The sequence below is a fragment of the Capra hircus genome, chromosome 17, assembly GCF_001704415.2.
Source record: "Capra hircus breed San Clemente chromosome 17, ASM170441v1, whole genome shotgun sequence".
NCBI classification, from domain to species: domain Eukaryota; kingdom Metazoa; phylum Chordata; class Mammalia; order Artiodactyla; family Bovidae; genus Capra; species Capra hircus.
In genome coordinates, this window is record NC_030824.1 from 68,500,278 (window position 1) to 68,516,528 (window position 16,251).

Below are 16,251 nucleotides of genomic sequence, written 5' to 3' on the forward strand. Positions count from 1 at the left end.
AGCCTTGACATACTCCCTTCCCAATTTGGAACCAGTCCGTTGTACCATGTCAATTTCTAATTGTTGCTTCTTTACCTGCATATAGATTTCTCAGGAGGCAGGTCAGGTGGTCTGGTATTCAAACCTCTTTAAGAATTTTCCAGTTTGTTGTGATCCACACAGTCAAAGGCTTTAGAGTAGTCAATCAAGCAGAAGTTTTTCTAGAATTCTCTTGCTTTTTCTATGACTCAACAGATTTTGGCAATTTGATTTCTGATTCCTCTGCCTTTTCTAAATCCAGCTTGAAAACATGGAAGTTCTTGGTTCACGTACCTTTGAAGCCTCACTTGGAGAACTTTGAGCATTACCTTGCTAGTGTGTGAGAGATGAGTACAATTATGTGGTAGTTTGAACATTCTTTGGCATTGCCTTTCTTTGGGATTGGAATAAAAACTGACCTTTTACATTTCTGTGGCCACTGATGAGTTTTCCAAATTTCATGGCATATTGAGTGCAGCATTTTAACAGCATCATCTTTTAGGATTTTAACTAGCTCAGCTCGGATTCCATCCCCTCCACTAGCTTTGTCTGTAGTGATGTTTTCTCAGGTCCACTTGACTTCACAATCCAGGATGTCTGGCTCTAGGTGAGTGATCATGCCATTGTGGTTATCTGGGTCATTAAGATCTTTTTTGTTTAGTTCCTCTATGTATTCTTGCCACCTCTTCTCAATATTTTCTGCTTCTGTTAGGTCCATGCCATTTCTGTCCTTTATCTCTGCATTAAATACTCCCTTGGTATCTCTAATTTTCTTGAAGAGATCTCTAGTCCTTCCCATTCTATTGTTTTCCTCTATTTCTTTGCATTGGTCACTGAGGAAGGCTTTCTTGGCTATGGATTTTTCTTTTTTTTTTTTTTTACTGGGGAATGTTTTGTAAATTAGTATAAAAGGGGCAGTAAATATTATTAGTAATAATAAAAACCTCTATATATACCACTCATTGACACTTCTTGTCTTTAATTTTTAAGAGATTATCTTCTACTCAAAAGGATTTCTGCATCAAATAGAGGTACATTTTCTCCCCTTATATTTAAAGAATCAAAAGTCCAACTCTTTATTAAAGAATTTGAACCTGATTAGGTAAATATTATAGGGCTACCTTATAATAGAAACATATGCATTAATACAAATACACTAATATGACCTAGTCATTGTGATTTTAGCTTGGAGTCAAGTCTTCAGCAGGTGTTTTCCAGAGAGCTGTTTATTTCTTAGAAATTTGCTTTAAAGCCCCCCAGTTGATCTCATTGTTCCTTGACTATTAAAAAGAGTTCAGTTAAGAATTTGGATTGTTTTTCTGAGAATTCCCCAGCAGTCAGGCCAAAATCACAGCATCCCTGCTCTGGAACTTTCACCAAAGAAATGTTGGAATTTCAGAGCAAGAATCTTCTTTAGACATCATCTTGACCAGCTCTTTTCACAGATCAGGGATTTAAGAAGTTAGAGAATGTGGCAAGGTCACAGGGTTAGCCTTGCATTAACTGGATATGGGCTCTCAACTCTCTGTATAGTGATTTTTGTTTTAGTTTGGATTTTAAAAATCTACCCTATTATATGTCATCTCTCCAATATGGTAGAAGTAGCAAGAAGCAATCATTTTAACATGAGCTACGTGCAACTTAGCTCACCTAAAATGACTCTACGAAATTATAGTTTCTTGAGCAAATTGCTTGTTTTAACAAATTTTCACACCTTCCTACAGAATTAGCATGAAAATTGTGGGTGAAATTTCTGACCATGATACGTGTGAATAGATTTCAAGCTACACGAATAGTCATAATGCGGTAAAAACAATTATTTTTATGGTATACTTTTGACTGTCGGTAAGGGACGGTGGGAGGGAAAAATTCGAGGATGCACACAGGAAGTGCCCTTCAGTGCTGAGCCAAGAAGGTGAGCGAACAGCACTTCCTGTGAGAGACCCTGTGTCCTCACTCCCCTATCCGGCCCTTAGATTCTAAACAGCATCCTCTGCTGCCCTCTAGCGGTTCTGAGAGCCATTAGCGAGGTTGCAAAGGGAAATCTTAGAGGTGAGCAGAGAATTGGTTCCTTTTTCCCCTTCAACAATCTGCACCCATTTATAATGTGGGGTGTGTTTTCTTCACACACCACAGAGCAGTTCTCAGAATCCAGCCGGATGTCCTACACTTCAACTCAGTTCTGACCCCGTCGACCCAAAGATAACATCCAGTTCCCCAGGTTAATGGCTCAGTACTGCAAGAACATCCCCCACTTCAGAGACCAAGGCAAAGTCATGCTGTCACCTGCGATTCTGACCAACTGGCTATAGGGCCAAGGTTCCTACACTCCCTATTTGGGTTTGATTATTCTGCTAGAGAAAAACAAACTCAGAGAACCATTTTACTAACTAGATGACTGGTTTATCATGAAAGGATGTGATTCAGAAACAGCCTGATGGAAAGACACAGAGCTTCACACCCACCAGATATTCCCCTTGCCCACCAGCCCAAAAGCTCTCCAACCTTTGAGGTTTATGGAGGCTTCATCACAGAGGCCTGGCAAGGATTTAAGCTCCAAACCTGCTCCCCTCACAAGGACAGAGGAGCGTGGCAGGCTACAGTCCATGGGGTCACAAGAGTAGGGCAAGACTTAGCGACTAAATGACAACCACCCTCTCCCCTCCCAGAAAAGGGAGATCAGGGTGGGATTCCTAGTCGGCTCACCTGGCAACAGTCACCTTCAGCCCCCACCCCACTGAAGTCTCAGAGTCACTTTATTAATGTAACAATAGGTGCCTTTGTCATTTTTCATCACTTAGGAATTTCCTGTGGTTTTCAGAGCTCTGAGCCAAAAATAAGGATAGGGACTAGGACCCATCATGTAGAATTTTTATTACAAATCGCAACATTACACCCTTCAATGACAAAGAAACAGAACACATCATACGGTGAATCATAGATGCAAATAAAATGGAATAATGAATTGGTTCCAAAATATATTTGTGTGCGCTTAGTCCATGGGGTCACAAACAGCTGGACACAACTCAGCAACTGAACTGACTGGCTGAGTCACTCAGTCGTGTCCAACTCTTTGTGACCTAATGAACATTAACCCACCAGGCTCCTGTCCATGGAATTCTCCAGGCAAGAAAACTGCAGTGGGTCGCCATTTTCTCCTCCAGGGGATCTTCCTGATCCAGAGATGGAACCCAAGTCTCCTGCATCTCCTGCATTGGCAGGCGAATTCTTTACCACTGAGCCACCTGGGAAGCTCCCCCACAAAAAAACACAGACATATACCCTCAATTCAAAGTGAGGAACTCCTATCTTTACATAACATTTTGGGTCTTGGGGGGAGTTTTTTTTTTGGTGGTACGCAAGAGGGCTGAACAGAAGGAAACCACAGAGAAGGGATGAATTCATTCAGCTTTAGACAAAACCATCACAAAATCCAGCTGGTTCCCTCCTCCTCCCTCTGATCCCTCTTGGTTCTCATTCTCAAAGTATTCTTTCTGTGTCTTGAATATGTTTTATCAATATGAATCATAGACTCAATGGATATGAGTTTGAGCAAGATGGTGAAGGACAGGGAAGCCTGGTGTGCCACAGTCCATGGGGTCAAAAAGAGTTGGACATGACTGAGCAACTGAACAATAAAAGCACGATGAATATCAAATAGTTTAGTTACTTAGATACATGTCTTTCACTCCCAAAATGTGGGGAGCTCTTCAAGAGCTGATGTCACTTCCCATGTATCTGTGTATCCACTCCCCCACCACCCAGTGCTGGTCTTGCTGCTGTCACTGTGTTGATCCTAAAAAAAGATATCATATGGGAATAGTCCTGAGGAATAGGAGCCACCCAGCTTTACCATAACAGCAGGGAATCAAAATGAAAGTCTATCAGAGGCAAAATGATAAGACATTTTCCAAAAATGGCACTAGTCAAAAGACCAATAAGAGCATTCACATCATTTTTATTGAATCAAAAACCATCTAGAGACAAGTGGAAAAAATAATTTATTACAGGTTCTCTTACACATGAACATGGAACATTTATACAAGTTATCAACGTGCTGATAGGAAATGCTAAATTTAAAGACAAACATTTTTACACAAAAGTAGTGGTCCTGTATTTTATAAAGATAGATATTAATAAATTATCAGAGATAATGAAGAACAACAGGTGATGATTCTAACAGGAATGCATTCTATGTTGAAATTAAAGTAACTTTTCTCAAGATGGCACCCTGGATAGAATCAAGTTCTTGTGAGCTAAGACAAAGGAGCTCATTTCTGGGAAGAAAGGGCCAAGATGGGCTCTGACCAACCGAAACACCCCAGCTGTGATTCCAGCTTCATCCTTGGATGCAGTTAGAGTCCATAACGTTTCCTCCAAACTAATGCAATAGCTCATTGTCAAACAGTGCTGCCTTCACCAACAGCTGCATGGGGTTAATGAGATTTATAACACAAAGGATACAATGCAAAGGATAGCATTTTAGAGGAACTGTAATTGCCACATGATCTGAATGAAAACCTGATAGTTTAATAGCAAAGAAGTATATTCTCTATTTCTGAAGGGAAATTAACATAATTCTAAATAGACACTGTTTTCTTAGCATGATATATTCTTATCTGGGGAGTCTGAAACTATATTGCATTTTTCCCCTAAAATTCTGAATTCACTCCTTTAGAAAACGATTTCTATAATGATATGCACCAACACAATAAAACCTTTTTATATGTTATAGTCATTAAAATATACACATATAGAGACACTGAACAAATATGGAAAACCATGATATATATATATATATATATGTATATATATATATATACATACATACACACATGGCTGAATACCGTTCAGTTTCATTTAATTAAATTCACCAAATATTTATTGGGTGCCCACTACCTGAAAACCACCATGCCAGGCGATGCATAGTCGATCTGAAGACATGTGAAGCTCACATCAGCCACACAAAGCCAAACTTCAGATAACATACTAAACCTCAAAAATAATCAAAAGCAGAGCTAAAGTTGAATAATGAATAAGGAAAGAGATACACAGGAGAACGGCTTGGGGAAACAGGAAAAGGACGGAGGGAATCACTGGTCCCAGGCACGGCATCTGTTAGGGGGAGACTGGACCTCATCCTGCGATCTTAACCCCACAGTCCAAGATTCAGTTTTCATCCTGCTCTGCTTCCTTTAAAAAGTGAAGTAAATAGGGGATTAGTTTTCAGTGATAAGAAAGCTTGTAGATAATTCAAAATATTTTCTTTCTTTTTTTTTAAATAAAATTTGCTCTGCATTCATATCTACCACTTTTTTAAGCCATTCCCACCATCAGGTTGGCTGAAACAGAGCCACCCAAACAAAAGGAACAATGCTTCAGGCAAACTAATTTATCAGAAGAACATCAGGAAGCATGCTAGTGCCAGAAGTAAATTATTTAAAGTGAAAAGAAGATAAAGATAAATATTTTACAACTTGGCATTTCATTCCTTTTATGACTTCTATTCTAAAAGCATTTTTAGGGAATGTGCACATCCAGGAAAATATATACAGTCGAAAAGTCTCTCTCCCTCTACAGAATCAGTACATCAACAGGGAATAGAGCATCGGGCTTGTTTCTGACGCAGGCCACTGAAAGAGGGGCAAGGCTGGCAGGACCTTGGTGTCGTGAGCCACAGTGGACCACAGGACCCCCGAGCACACCCCAGTGCTACCCCCCAGCACACGGGTTCTGGCTGGAGTGCAGCCATAGCATGAGCATGAACCTACACCTTCCCTGAGGAAGTATTTAGATTCTGGACATGCATAAATCCCTCTTCTCTCGAGATCAGTCCTGATGTTCATTGGAAGGACTGATGCTGAAGCTGAAACTCCAATACTTTGGCCACTTCGTGCAGAGTTGACTCATTGGAAAACACTCTGATGCTAGGAGGGATTGGGAGCAGGAGGAGAAGGGGACGACAGAGGATGAGATGGTTGGGTGGCATCATCGACTCGATGGACATGAGTTTGGGTAAACTCCAGGAGTTGGTGATGGAGGGAGGCCTGGCGTGCTGCGATTCATGGGGTCACAAAGAGTTGGTCACAACTGAGCGACTGAACTGAACTGAACTCCAGGAAAGACTCACCAGGGATTAGTATGTCCAAAGATCCCCAAACACTCCACAAGGCGATGGCATGGCCTTAGAAGGATCTGGAGCTTTGTGGTTAGGAAACCACCCTTGAAGATGGTCGTGTCTCAGCCCTGGGAGTGACCACGTGGCAACCCAAGGCACTGGGGAGGGGGCCAGGGATGCCCCTCACCGCCCACTCACTTGTGGGTTTCTAGCCAGATTATGGCAGAAGAACCAAAACCAGGGCTTCTCTCTCCAGTGCTTTTGGTTTTAATTTCATTAGAGGACAAAACTGTCAGCCATCAGGTCTCCCCTAGAAGCTGCATTGTTCTAACCAGCGCACTAATGGGTCAGCGTTTCCACTGCTGTACTTACATGTTCATGTAAGCAAGAATTCTTTGCAAATGAAACACATTTTCAGAGATTATGATTTAGCTCCCCATATTCATTCCCTGTCTTAAAAAAGGAATTATACTCTGATGAGTCATACCTCTGTTCCTGTATTTTTTCTGGATAGAAACCAAACTTGCATTGGCTCCTTTTTGCCCTTCATGGACACGGGGCCTCTGTGCTCCAAATGGAATTGCGGGTCTGAATTTTCTGGTGTCATGAGACATCTAAAAGGGGACAGGGAACAGGCAGAGAAGCTTGGTGTATGGTCACACAGAGAAAGTAACATACATCAAAGTTATAAACGGAGACAGGAATGACACACAGTAAATTATTTAAATGTACCTCAAGGCTTTAGTAACAATACCACAGCAGAAATTCCTAAGAGTCTGTAGAATCATTTAAAACCAAAATAATGACACAATCTTCTCAAACAAAAAATAAATAATCCAAAGACTTCCCTGGTGGTCCAGTGGTTAAGACTCCATACTCCCAATGCTGGGACCCCAGGTTTGATCCCTGGTTGGGGAACTAAGATCCCATATACCATGGTGTGACCAAAAAAAGAAAAATGCACCATTTTTTTTAATTGAAAAATAATAGTAATCCTAAAAGCAGAGTTGATAACTGTAAAAGGTAATAAAATCACCCAGGGAATTAAAGCAGCTGCAAAGAGACATGTTTCTAGTCAGGAGATCCTAGATGTGTTCTCTGACCTGTATGTATATTCAGACACATTTATTTTCCCTTTTTCTCCAGTGGTTTCTGTCCGGCTTGTGAGGTTGACAGTGTTTCCAAAGAGACAGTAGCGAGGCATCCGTTGTCCTATGACTCCGGTAACTACCTCCCCCGTGTGGATCCCGATCGTTATCTGCAGAATCAAAGCTCTGGTTCAATACATTCAATAATAGGGGTTATTGCTCACGCTAGACTAAAGAATTCAGAGTCATCATATAAAAATCATAAGAATTCTCCAGAACTCCAAACATATTACAGACAAAATCCCTCACACAATCTGGCTTTCAAGAGAAACATTCTTTGAAGCTTTCAAAAGTATGAATCTGGACACTTACTTTAGATTTAGGAAAGAGATTTTAAAAAATAAACCAGAAGGGACAGGGGGTTTTAATCTCATCCTCATGACTTCCAGCACATGGAATAAGGAAGGTAATTTCAAATAGATGGACAGATTTCCCATTTCTATGGAAGAATATAATAGATTCAATAAAATATTAGTCTTTGTTCATACAGATGCCGAAAGGCACATGAAACAATGCTCAACATCACTAATTATTAGAGAAATGCAAATCAAAACTATAATGAAGTATCACTTCACACTGGTCAGAACAGCCATCATTAAAAAGTCTACAAATAACAATGCTGGAGAGGGTATGGAGAAAATGGAACCCTCATACACTGTTGCTGGGAATATAAATTGGTGCAGCCCCTATGGAGAACAGCATGGAGGTTCCTTAAAAAACTAAAATTAGAACTGCCATATGATCCAGCAATCCCACTGCAGGGCACACATCCAAAGAAAACTTTAATTCAAAAATACACGTGCACCCCAATGTTCACAGCAGCACTGTTTACAATAACCAGGACACAGAAGCAACTTAAGCATCCATTGAGAGATGAATGGATAGGGAAGACGTAGTACATATATACAATACAATATTATTCAGCCATAAGAATGAAATAATGCCATTTGCAGCAACATGGAGGGACCAAGCATAGTAAGTGAATAAGTCTGCTGCTGCTGCTAAGTCACTTCAGTCGTGTCCGACTCTGTGCGACCCCATAGACGGCAGCCCACCAGGCTCCGCCGTCGCTGGGATTCTCCAGGCAAGAACACTGGAGTGGGTTGCCATTTCCTTCTCCAATGCATGAAAGTGAAAAGTGAAAGTGAAGTCGCTCAGTCGTTCCCAACTCTTAGTGACCCCGTGGACTGCAGCCTACCAGGCTCCTTCATCCATGGGATTTTCCAGGCAAGAGTACTGGAGTGGGTTGCCATTGCCTTCTCCGGTGAAATAAGTCAGACAAAGACAAATATCATATGATACCATTTATATGTGGAATCTAAAATTTGACACAAATGAACTTACCCATGAAACAGAAACAGACTCATAGACACAGAGAACAGACCCGTGGTTACCCAAGAGGAAAGGGAGTGGAGGAGGGATAAAATAGGAGTTTGGGATCAGCAGATATACTCTACTATAGATAAAATAGATAAACAACAAGGACCTACTGTATAGCACAGAGAACTCTACTCAGTATCCTGCATTAAACCATAATGGAAAAGAATATGAAAAAAATGTACATACATATGTATATAACTGAATCATATTGCTGTACAGTAGAAACTAACAGCATTGTAAAATATACTTCAATTACAACATTAAAAATATTTAATCTTTGTTGTCAAGATGCAATTCCTTATGCATAATTAATGATTAGCTGGTCAAGAATATAAATCAGTTGTACAAAAGGCCTGCTAGCCACTAAGTCACTTCAGTCGTGTCCAACTCTGTGCGACCCCATAGACAGCAGCCCACTAGGCTTCTCTGTCCCTGGATTCTCCAGGCAAGAATACTGGAGTGGGTTGCCATTTCCTTCTCCAACAAAAGGCCTACTACTACCATTAAAATATGTGTTTTACCTACTAACCTGAACAGATTCACCGTCTACTTGGACCTGGCCAGCAATCTCCATCATATCCAAGGCCAGGTGGCAGATGGACCGTGCGTGGTGGATGCACGGCTCGGGCAGCCCGCTCACCGTCATGTACTTGTCCCCAACAGTCTCCACCTGGTAGGGCACAGACTGGTTAGTACAAGCAGGACTGATTCATGTGCCACCCTTACACAAAACATGCTTTTCCAATTGCCATCAATAACTTTCAACTTTCCTCCCCTGAATCTCTTAAAATTCTAATATATTCGATGCCAAGAAGAAGAAAACTGGTCAGTATTTAAAATGTACACACCTGGCACTTGAAGTCTGATTACAGGCAGGGACAGAACACAGCGTTATTTTTCTTTTAGTAAGTCCTAGTTTCTCACCTTAGACATCCTTATGACCCAGCAGAATAATTTACGACCCTATTTCCCCTTAAAACAGTGATGGTTTGATGGGCCCAAGCGCCACTTCCCTAAGTTCAGTGGTTCATTCTGGTCATTAACCATTTATTTTTATGATGTGCTCACACCGTGTTACACTGTTCCTCAGGAATGGCCATAAAAATAAATAGTCCCTGGGGCACTGCTATGACTCCAGATGCCTGGGGACGGTTTTAGATCACATTCTTGCCTTTACTAAGCAATATTCCACTGACCTCATTTTTTCAATGTTTTAATTCTTTTCTAACCGAAACCATGGGCAGAAATGCCTTATGAATGTTTATTTCCAGTTGATGTTATCTAAAAGCAGGTCTGAGTCCCTGGCACCCCTCCTATGCTCCCTGACTTCTCTACTGTGCAAATCATTTATACCTTTCAGTAAAAATATCTCTGGCAGAGCACTGAAACAAATGCTACATTTATATTATGTGTGATAAACCACGTGTACAGATTTATTCACGTAAGTGCAAATAAGTTGCTAAATATTTTAACTAGGGAAGCATCTGCTCCATTCATTTGAGGAACAGGGAAGAGACTATTTTAGAACAAGAGGTAATTATTTAAGAAAATGGTAAACAATGAAGGCATGAGAGCTGACTGTACCCAGGCTGCAGGGCTACAGTCAGGGACTGTGACTGCCGTGCCATTGGAAGACAGGGTCTGAAAATTCAGAGTAATGAATGGCACTGCATTCAGACAGGGCATGGACTTGCCTTATAAACAAATGGATTTTTCCGGGAGTCCGTCAGAGTGTCAAATCTAGTGTAGAGGTCGTTGAGGAGGTTGACAATCTTCATGGCCCCTTCCCCAGACGCGTGCTTGCTGCAGAAGGCATTGAAGCCCACAATGCCGCTGAAGAGGATAGTCACGTTGTCATATCTCTTCGCGGGCACCGGACGCTTGTGCCTCAGCTCGTTGGCCACAGATGGAGGGAGCACGGAATACAGCAACCTGTCCAGAGGGAGCAGGACAGAGCCAGCATGAGAGCTGCTGCGAGCTGCTTCCGTGCTTCTACTGCCCACTTTAGCGCCTCTGGTGCCGTGTGCACAGTGAGGGCTCTGCTAGGAGCCATCATTAGCCACATTCATAAGTCAAGGCTAGAAAATATAAACAATTGGTTTGTTTTAAACCAATCCAAACCGCTCCCAATCCAAACCAATTCAAAGTATATCAAAATAAGCCACACAAAACAAACAGACAAAACAAAGGACAGACACCAGGAAGCTGAAGTTGTTCTCTGTGCCTTGTGTTTCCACTCCCCAACTGCGATATTCATGGGATGAAAGAAGTCATTCCAGCACTTAGCTCTGTGGTGTGGTGGTAGTGGTGTAGTTGCTAAGTTGTGTCTGACTCTTGCAACACCATGGGCTCCCAGGGACACAGTCACCTCTCAGGGGCAAGCTGGCTGCCTCAACATTTGTCACCTGACATGAAACAGATGTCCCCAACAAGGACCTACTGTACAGCACCGGGAACTATACTCAGCATTTTGTAATAATCCTTAAAGAAAAAGAATCTGAAAAAGAATATACATGTATGAATGAATCGCTGTGCTGTATACCCGAAACTAACACAACACTGTAAATCAACTAGACTTCAGCAAAAGAAAGGAAGGAAAGAAGGAAGAAAAAAGAAAACGGGTTTTCCTTCCTGCCTCACTTCTCTGCGGAAGAAACTGATAAAGCAGGTAAGAAACTGGTCTAGAAAAGAAAAGATCTCATTCTCATTGACGATCCTGAGACCAGGCCAACGGCACAAAAAGACACTGGTGTGGGGAGGAGGGGAGCAAGCACACAGGAGGTGAGAGCTGAGACCTGAGAGTCTCCTGGGCTAGACAACCAGAGGAGCAAACGACACCTCCCAGCCTATTTCTCCCCGAAGCCAGCTGTCACTCAGGGCTAGGTTTAAGAAGCTGAGGTCACATTTTTTTCCTAGCTTCAGTGGAATTTCTTCAGTCTTTTATTCTCACTCTCAAACATAGAACATTTTATAAAATGCTTTAAGGCTATTTTGAATATTACATGTGAACAGTAGCATGACTTCATTTCAACGAAAATTCGTAGTCAATGTTTATAATTAAATCACTTTGAAAATCAAATATCAACAAAGAGAGAAACCTGGGTGATTTTCCAATTTAACAGCCGAGCAGGATCTGAGCAACTCAAACTTAACAAATTCAGACAACTTTTGAGCCTCAGTTCTAAACACCATCTCACAATGTATTATTTTTCATGAAGGAAGCTGTTCCACATACTAATAAAATATACAATTTTGAGTTGTTTCTTGAGCAGTAGGAGGGATTTTGAGTACCTGCCTCATCCCGTATACTTGTGGAGATTTGAAAAATACCTGGAAAGACTAAGGGGTTAGGGCTTCAAGGAAAATAAAGTGATCTCAAATAAACTATTATTTTCATCTTCAATTATACAGAGTAGGAGAAGTGAAGGAAGAGGCTAAGGACAAAGATAGACATTCACCTGGATTCTCTATCCATCTATGCTGTTGACAAACAGTTGACATGTTTACCTTGCATCCATCCATGGGCAACAACACATGTATCAGTGCAAGAAAGTCTGATTAGACATCAGACATCACAGGAAGTGATTCTGCTACCAATGCTATGGTGTCAAGTAGAGTGAAATAGTCCTACAGGAAGGAAGGTCAGGTCAATTCTCTAAGATTGCTTCCTATTATACAAATGCTAAAAATGAACACATAAGACCCTGCGTACAATTCTCTTATGCAAGTCAGTGATTTCGTGTTTTTAATTAATTTTAATTAATATACTTCTAATATATCTCTATTCCTCAAGCAAGGCCAAGTGGTATGCACAATGTGTATTTGTTTAAATAAATTACTTGAAAATGAAATACGATCTTATATGTCACTTGCCCACTATTTCAAAATTTAAAGCACTGTTCATAGTTTTGTATAGTTTTGTATTTTGATACTTTTGTTCGTGAATCGAATTACAGATGTAATCGTTGTCATCATAGACGACACTACAGTCTGTCAGATTCATATGTGCCAAATCCTAAAATAATTTGGCATTCAAGAACTCTTTGAAAATATAATGGCCAAATCTAAGCTCAGTGTTCAGTGTACCCCAGCACCTGGCAGCCCTGGCACAGAGAGGATTCTCGGTACACACTCCTGTGTGAAGAAATGGATGAGCGGGCAGTCAGACTTGAAACACACACTTGAGTTATTCTAATGATTTGCAGAGACATGATTTGTCGCATATTCTTTCAGCTTCGTGTGTAAAATTAGAAGACATATCCCCATTACTATTATGACTGATTTCTTTCTGTGTACCTGACAGATTTAAGTGATGCGGAAGAGTTTATTTAGGACTCCGTAACTGCGACAGGTTCCACAACTTGGAGTCTTTGTACAGAGAAGAACCTTTGTATGCTATTACTATTCAATCACTAAAGTGATGTTGCCTTGAAGCCTAAATTATATGTAATGTCCAATCTCTGGACACTTTGCCTCCCAGGTGATAAGCATTAAGCTAAAATATCTTTATTCAGCTCACAGGAAATGTCCTGACAAGGCCCACCTGAAGAAATTAACACACCCCCTCTGGAGGCTGCTGGGAACCAGGAAACGCTTGGCTTGAGTCCCTCCCCTTTCAGTTAAAAGAGCCTGAATGCTAACTCGGGCAAGACAGGTCTTTGGAACACGAGTTCACCATCTTCATCTGCTGGCTTTCGTAATGAAGTCTCTATTCCTTGCCCCAACACCCCATCTCTGGATTTACTGGCCTGTCATGAGGCAAGTAACCTGAGCTTGGACCCAGTCACAGTCTGTCAGCCTTAAGTACAGGAGAGCCACTGAATCCACCACGCAGGATAGCCCTGCCTGTCATCTGTAACCAGAGGTTACATTCTTACGTGTCCGTCTTTTTCTTTTTCATCTTCCAGGGCTCGTAACGTGAGCTGCAGCCTGTCCGTAAGGATTTCCAGTTCCTGGGTCAGCTTGTACTCCTCTCTGAACTGCTCTCCTAGGAGCACGAGGTCCCGAGTGGCATCGTGCAGAGGGATGTCACTCAGATACAGCCCCTCGCCGGGTCAGGTCATCCAGGTTCATGACACTGTCATAAGGAGAAGGACACACAGTCAGACCCCATGCTCCCACGGCAACACCACCCTGGTTTCCATCAAGGAGTCTAATCCTGCCACTGCCTGCCATTCAAAAGGTCAGGCTGAAGAAAACTCAATAAAAGCAAGAGGACTATGACTTCATTCTTCTTAATATGTAAACATCTATCAAAGAGAAGTGAACTTGAAATGCAGTTTTGCCAAACTGCATTTTTTTATGTCGTCAGCCTAAATTGAAAGATAATGTGAAATGTTGCTTTATGAAACCCACTCAGGTTTTTAATCTCAAGGCTGTTTATATTGGCCAGAGGTTTTCCTCACTATAAAGAAATGAAGAAAAAGTTATCTTGGGAATTCCCTGGCGGTCCAGTGGTGAAGACTTCGTCTTCCAGTGCAGGGGTGCGGGTTTGTTGGGAAGCAAAGATCCCACATGCTTTGAGGCCAAAAAAACAAAACACAAAACAGAAGCAATGTTGTAACAAATTCAACAAAGACTTTAAAAATGGTCCACATCAAAAACGCAGTCTTGGAAAAAAGTTATCTTTACTCTCTTTTACATCCAGGATAATAATGCTGCTTCTACAAAACTAGTTGATTGTCATCTTATGGAATCTACGATTCTTGTAACTAGTTGTTTTCTCTTTCAGACACAATGACTAGAGGTTGACACCAGATTTATGACCCATCTTCAACACGAATTTTCTGTACTCTTGACTTCTAACATGTATTTTTACACACTACTCTAATTTCTGGCTCCACTTTCTTCTGTTACTCTTATTTTCTTTGGCTTATTTGTTTCATCTATTTATTTTTGCTGAATTGTATGCGTCTTTGTGACTTGTCATTTTTAGAAAATGTAATATTTATTGATTCAGTGAAGATCTGGTAAATAAAAATTAGACTGTTTTTTTAAAAATTTAGTCTTTGGTTAAAATATCTTAAGGTTACATTACTGGCTTTAATTATTTAAATGCCAAATAACTATTTCCAGTCATTCATAATAATAATTTCTCTAAACTGACATAATTGTGTTGTGAATTTACTAAAGGATTTTGGATTAACAAAATGTCTCCCTGAAATATATTCTCAGAATGTCCATTAAAAAAGCAAAAAATGAGCACACCAATAAAGGAAAATAAAACAATCAAAGAGGCTATTGTTGACACACACCCCTCAGGAAAGAAGCCAGATCATCCACCAGTGGTTTCAAGACTGGCCAATTAGTAGAGAAAAAAAAAGTCTATAAGTTTAAACTGAAAATGAATCATTAAAATGCTCATATTGAGAGAGAAAATCAAATCATGTCATTGTTCAAAAAACTTATTATTATCTTAATGAGCTGTGTGCTTAGTTCTTCAGTTGTGTCTAACTCTTTGCAACCTCATGGACTATATGTAGCCTGCCAGGCTACTCTGTCCATGGGATTCTCTAGGCAAGAATACTGGAGTGGGTTGCCATGCCCTCCTCCAGAATATCTTTCCGACCCAGGAATCAAACCTGGGTCTCCTGCATTGGAAGCAGATTCTTTATCAGCTAAGCTACCAGGGAAGCCCCACACTATCCTATCCTCCTGGAACTATACATTTCACAAGTTAAAGTGCTTTTAGTTGGTATCTTATGGAATGTGAGTACCAATTTTTTTATACACATGAGCAGTTCCCATATAAGAAGGCTTCTCAGGTGGCTCAGTGGTAAAGACTATACCTGCCAATGCTGGAGACTCAAGAGACTCAGGTTCAATCCCTAGGTCAGGAAGATCCCCTGGAGGAGAAAATGGCAACCTACTCAAGAATCCCATGAACAGAGGAACCTGGCAGGCTACAACAGTCCAAAGGGTAGCAAAGAGTCAGACACGACTGAGTGAGCACACACACACACACAAGTCCATATAACAACTGGTGATTATATTACTATGTATCCTATTTCTGCATATGATAATTAGCAAGTAGACTCCAAATTTCTGCCTGTACTTCCAAAGAAACCATTCTCTCCCTGAATAAGAACTGTCTCTATTTAAAAGTTATCTTTCTACAATGCTCAACTTGGAAAAAGGCAGAAGAAAAGATATTTATTGATAGCAGATGCAGATACAGTTTGATTAATGGAGGTTATTAATAAAAATATGAGTTTACATTCCCTAATTTTGTCTCTCTTATTTTCATAATATATTCTCAGGGGAAAAACTTCATCATTAGTCTTATATAATCTTTAATACCAGATTTTTATTATAATTATATATATTAATATATTTATAACAATAATTTTTAAAATTTTAATATTTTAAAGAAGGCTGTTACAAAATCCATTAATTTTTTCAGAAATTTTGAAACAATATTTTCAAGTGAAAAGTGATTATTTGGACTTTAAATTTTTAATCAATAGCCCTCTAAAACATGCTTTGTCAACTGTTACTAAATAATATGCATACATTTTGACTATACAAATTAAAAATGTATAAATATTACCTAACAACAAGTTTTATAATTATGTTTCTACTGTTCTA

At 40.4% G+C, this 16,251-nt stretch overlaps 1 pseudogene across 1 annotated transcript; it reads right to left on the reverse strand.

Annotated features, from left to right (window-relative positions):
• LOC108637897 lies at positions 3,957–13,866 on the reverse strand (annotated as a pseudogene). Its single transcript, XR_001919417.1, has 6 exons — positions 13,542–13,866; positions 10,359–10,596; positions 9,194–9,334; positions 7,240–7,394; positions 6,624–6,750; positions 3,957–5,211 (listed from the first exon to the last, which is right to left on the reverse strand). The product of XR_001919417.1 is annotated as a guanylate cyclase soluble subunit beta-1-like (transcript).